We start from the raw sequence: 5,876 nt of genomic DNA, 5'->3' as shown, positions 1-5,876 counted from the left end.
AAGTGCTTGTGGAACTGCGGGAAGAATCTCCAGGTTAAAATAGTAGTTAAAAAGAGCAACATACACTACTGGATTTAAACCAGGAAAATGAAGCCGGAACTCGAAATCAGAATATATAGCAATTCAAACAGAACACTGAGTTTCTCGATCAGCAACACAATACTTGTGAGAAATAACGAGCTTTCAATACAATGAACAGGCACCAGTGTGATGGGAGGTGCTTTCACCAGCTAAGCCACGGAGCCAAGTTAAAAGCCAGATTTGTCGTCCATATGTGCAATGCCTGAACCACTTGATCACAGGAATTTGAAAACGTCTTTTCGGTATTAGCGTTGCTCAGTATGAATGGCAATCAAACTCTGCTTGTGCAAAAACAAACATTTCAATGCTGAGCATGCCCCACTGAAAAGGCACAGGAAAAGACAGTATTCTCTGGCATTGGCATCCAACTAGATGTTTTCATCTGTTTAAACTGACAGAATAAAGAGGATGTGCTCATCTCCTCTCGAGTCCTATTAACCACGTTAATACACACGCAGGGATTTTCAAACCAAGATGAACAGGCTCATTGCTGTGAATTGACAGCAGTGGTGTATGAGTCATTGCGAACAGTGAGAAATAAATGCTGAACCAATAGCACTGACACTGAGCCTTGCACCATCAGCTCCACACTCACACCTTGTGTCATGTCTCATCGGCATCAGTGCATTTGACTTTAATTATTCTACCCTGCACCTCTCCTCAAATTATTCCCGAACGCTTGCAGTGTCGAATTAGTACATGGAATTATTAGAAATGCATTTCTGGGACACAATTTTCTTTCAATGAGGTAAGATTCACTGCCCATCCCTAATTACCCCAAAGATGTAGGGGACGAGTTACTTTTGTCAACTCCTCAAAGACGCCACTCCTGACGCCACTCTGTCAATGTAACTCACTGAGGAGAGAGCAAACTGACGCCACTCAGTCAGTGTTACTCACCCAGAGAAGGGCAGACTGATCGCACACTCCCAGTGTAACTCAGCAGACTGATCCCACACTGTCAATATAAGTCATTCACTGAAGAGCAGTCTGACCCCACTCTATAAATGTAATTCCCTCAGGGAAGAGCAGATTGATCCCATTCTGTCTATGGCACTCACCCAATGAATGAACACTAACCCCACTCTACCAATGAAACTCGCCAGGGAAGAGCAGACGGAACCCAGACTGTCAACATAAATTATCGAGGGAAGAGAACACTGACCCCGCTCTTTCTATTTCACTCAGACAGGGAAGAGCAGACTGTCACCACTCTGTGAAAGAAATTCGCCCAGGGAAGGGCAGACTGACCCTACTGTATCTGCGTGACTGACACAGGTAAGAGCAACTAACCCAAGTCTGTCAACGTATCTCCCTCAGGGAAGAAGACCCTGACACCTCTCTGTCCATGTAGCTCACCCAAGAAACAGCAGACTTACCCCACTCTGTCTATTTAAGTTCACAAAAATCCTCTGAAGTACATCCTATCCAGACACTCCTATTACAGAGACATCACTGTCTCTGTAACTGTGTGCGTTCAATGGCGATTCCAAATAACCTGCAAATGTTTAGAATGTGGCAGCAAACCAGAGCAACCACACAAAAATTGGGCGAATGTGCAAACTTCCACCAGGCTGTCACCTAAGCCTGGAATGGAAACCAAACCCGACAGCAGTCCTGATTATAAAATGGCAGAACAGAAACCTCGCAAAAAGAATTGCGTCCCTGTGTGTTGCAACGATTCTGAGTATTAATTAAGCCCCCCTCACTGTAGTAAATTTCCATTTTCATCACTGCCAACCTTCTTCAAAGCAAAGCACGCACTTGCTTTTTTCAGACTTCCGATATCCCGCTTTCATCCCGCTTTTTACCTAATCATATTTCTGACTTTACAAACTACGTCATAACAGGTTGACAACTGCAGAATGAGCTTTGTTCCGTTCTCCACTGATGTTGATGGTAGTAATCCGGCATATTCGAGTAGGACTTGATGCACTTGCGGGTGGTGTATTCGCGGCATTTTGGCTTCTTTTTTTCATTTTCGGTCTACTATTTCGAGTTCATTGTGCAGACTTCTGAAGAAGACTTTTTGGAGTCGAAATGATAACTGTGTTTTCTCTCGAAAGACAGACGTAGCTTTATTTCTGTTCTCTTATAAATTGATCTTCTTCTAATCTTTGCAAGTGAAATAGGGTGCATTACTATTGCTCGGTTTTAGTTTCAAAATCAAGAGAAACATGAAGGAAGAAATATCAAAACAAAACAAAGTTCTGAGTTGTTAACATAATTTTTGCAGCAATGGTGGACATGAAGGTCATATTAAGATAACGGTTCAACAACATTTAGTCTGTGGAAGAGGTCTGTGACTTTAGTTCCAAATATATGTTTCCGTTCTTCCAGGACATCTTTTTGACTCCCAGAAAACATTGATTGTTTTCTGTATTCTCTTTGTTTCGCCACATCTGTCTTCTGGTCGACCAGGGACAACTTGAATTTGCATCTGCATTGAATAAGATTTCGCTCTTTCTTTCGAGAAGCAAACCTGTGCATTATGTACCACTTCTCACGCTGATGGCTAAGAAGTTCAAAATGAATTACGATCGTGAGCAAGAATGAATTGATCCACTTGCGAACAGATGTCACCACGCCCTATTCCTACATCGGGCCTGAACGGTCCATTGGCAGAGTCTGCAGACAGGAAATGTCTAAGTGACTAGTCCTTTGTTCAGTTTGATTTGATACCAATGATAGTGCTGTTTTGGTGCAGAAATGTGTCAACATCTCTGACATTAGAGTCAAAATTTAAGTCACATCTACTCGATAGAGTGTCTTCTCATATCGGAACATGCTGACATGAAAACACCCTGCTCTGATAGCAAAGGTTTTTTCATTAAACAGGGAGAATGTTTAACCAGCAATTCAGACAGCCAGAATGAATAATTGGCATTTAGTTCTTCAAGCTGAGCTCTCCACAACAACTGGTCCAACGAAGGCCGTGGATAAGAGCCCCATCGATTATTTTGGTCAATTTTTGCCTCAACAACAACCTATTGTTCTGAACAATGCTGCACCACAAGCAGAGGGCTAAGTCTGATTTTCATCGTTAATTTTCAATTTCAGTTCTTAATGCACAGTTTCTTATGAATGTGGACAGCAGAAGACCGTTAACATTCCATTTCTAATATTTCCAGAAAATTCTACTCCGCTGATATCGCCTTGCCTTATCACACCTCAAGCCAGGAACCTGAATCAGTCGAGTTCCTTTCCACACATGGAGTTGCTTTTTTCTAATTCATTGACTGCTGATATAATAGATTATTGGCCTTGAGAGTCAGCTGTAAATTAGGTTCAACTTTCTCAGTTTGACTTTCAACTGATCCTAAGTGCATTGCATTGCTTCTTGTTTTGCTTAATTCCACACCGCCCCCCTCGCATCCAAATTTCACGATAGTTCGACAAACGTGTTGAAACTGATTCGTGTTGGAAGTTCGTGGCTTTTTGTGTCTCGACTTATTCAATTAGATGACTGAATCAGTCTGGAAATTACTTCGGATTGTTCACAGTTGAAAATTTACTTTCGATTGAATGCAAAGCTCAAGCTCCACGAAATCCAGCAAATGAATTCATGACTTTTAAAGGATTCTACGCTGTGAACAGGATTCGAACCTGCGTAGGAAGACTCCATTGGATTTCAAACCCAACGCCTTAACCTCTCGGCCATCACAACTACGGCAAAATTGTCAACTTTCGTAGTAAAACAACTGAATTCATGAAATACGTAATTTGTTGGAAGAACAAATTGTAAAGACCCAAAGATTTCGCCAATCATTTGCAGAGACTCAGACGATCGATTTTGACTCAATTGCTCATCATCTGGTGCCAAATTAGATATGCTGTTGTGTTTTAATATTCAACGACATATGGTATTAGAAATATTGATGCTAAGTCCATAAACACTGGCTACATTCGTAAAAAAAATATCGGAATTAGAAAGAATGCAGAGCCAATTTACAGGAATGGATCCAGCAACTAATCCGTAAGTTCTGACATCAGGTAATGAACTTGTGAGCACAAGAGAGGAAGATTAACCGAAGATTTGGAACTTGAAAACGTCTTGACGGAATTATTTGCAAAGGTTTTGCGGTTTTTCTAGATTCAACAAGTCCTTGAACAATACAACACGGAAAGTGGCCCTTCTTTCCAACTTGACCATGGTGGACAGTTATCCTAAATTAATAGGTCCCATTTGCCAACATTTGGCCCACATCCCTCTAAACATTGTTACTTATATATCCATCCAGATGCCATTAAATGTTACAGTTGTACCAGTCTCCAACAATTTCTCTGGCAGCTCATTCTGGACGCGTCTGAAAACGTTGCCCCTGACGTCCCTTTTAAATCCTTACCCTCTAATTTTAAACCGATGTTTTCTAAATTTTGACTTCCACACCAGCCGGAAAACACTACCCCTGCACACTTACTACATCCCTATCCGCCTTCACGAGTCAACCTATCCATGTCCCTCATGATTTAATAAATAGCAACGATTTGACTTTATCATACTTGTCAGGAGGGAAATGTGTGGAGATTATTTGTCGAAGGTTTGAAGTAGAAAGGCTAATGTGCAGATGTTTAGAAATGCATCTTGGAGAAGATTTTAATAAGTCATTGAAGTCGAGTAGCAGTTGTAGAAGTCTGTTGTGAAAGCTGCAGTAGGATTTCAGGGCACGAGAACGAAGCATTATATCCAATGTATGGTGGCTCAGTTAGACCGCACTTGGACTACAGTATGTGGAATTATAATCCTCAATTTAGGAAAGATGCTAATGCCATATGAGCAATACCACGAATGGTGATTAGCCTTGATATCATGGATGAACGTTAGTCCTCTGAATTGAAACTGGGCAAATCCGGCCTTTCTTTAACTGTTTCAAAACAAGAGAGGTAATCTCATTGAGAGTTGCAAAATATTTGAAGAGATAAACAGGGTGGTGCAATTAAATTTTGTTCCCTCATTGGTGAATCTATAAGCAGGAGAGGACAATTTTAAAATGAAGCACTGTGATTTATGACCAGGATGAGAACTATTGATTTTTGTCTTAGCCTTGAGAAGTCTCGCTATTCAGCACCACAGTGAGCCTTGGATATTTGGTCTTTGAATGCATCACTATCAGCCTGACCTGTCGACACTTACTGCATCACTATAGACCTGACCCCTCACACCTCCCGCCTTAATATCAGCGTGAACCCCTCAAACTTACTGCATCACTATCCATCTGGCGCCCTCACATTTATTGCGCCACTTTCATTTCGAGACCCTCATTTTGACTGCGTCACTATCAGCCTGACTGCCAAACACTTACTTTGTCACTATCAGTCACGCCCTTACACTTCCTATGTTACTATCACCCTGACTCCTTACACTTACTGTGTCACTATCAGCCTAAGTCTATCACATGTATTGTGTCAGTATCAGACTGACGCCTCACACTTACCTTGTCACGAAAACACTGCCCCGTCACATTGAATGTGTCACTATCAGCCTGACCCTCTCACACTTACTGCTTCACTATTGCAATGCCCCTCTCTCACTTACGACGTCATTTTCACCCTGACACCCCAGACTTGCTGCGGCACTATCACAGTGGTATCTCACACCCACGGTGTCACAATCATCCTGAACCGCTTACACCTATTGCGTCACTATCACTTTGACCCCAACACACTAACTGCATCAATATCAGCTTGACCATCTCACACATACTGCGCCACGAGCAGGCTGACTCCCTCACATATACTGCGTCACTATCAGACTTACCACTCATGTTTACTACGTCACTATCACCCTGACTCCT

The 5,876-nt window shown here is 42.0% G+C and overlaps 1 non-coding gene across 1 annotated transcript; it reads right to left on the bottom strand.

Moving 5' to 3' along the window:
• Positions 1 to 3,666: 3,666 nt before the first annotated feature.
• trnas-uga (transfer RNA serine (anticodon UGA)) lies at positions 3,667 to 3,748 on the bottom strand. Its single transcript has one exon. It is a non-coding gene; the product is annotated as a tRNA-Ser (tRNA).
• Positions 3,749 to 5,876: the final 2,128 nt, after the last annotated feature.

The sequence above is a fragment of the Chiloscyllium plagiosum genome, unplaced genomic scaffold (assembly GCF_037043375.1).
Source record: "Chiloscyllium plagiosum isolate Xiang-an unplaced genomic scaffold, Cpla_swu_hap1 HiC_scaffold_14, whole genome shotgun sequence".
NCBI classification, from domain to species: Eukaryota; Metazoa; Chordata; class Chondrichthyes; order Orectolobiformes; family Hemiscylliidae; genus Chiloscyllium; species Chiloscyllium plagiosum.
The sequence above is the reverse complement of the archived record's forward strand: the minus strand, read 5'-3'. Positions and strand labels throughout refer to the sequence as shown.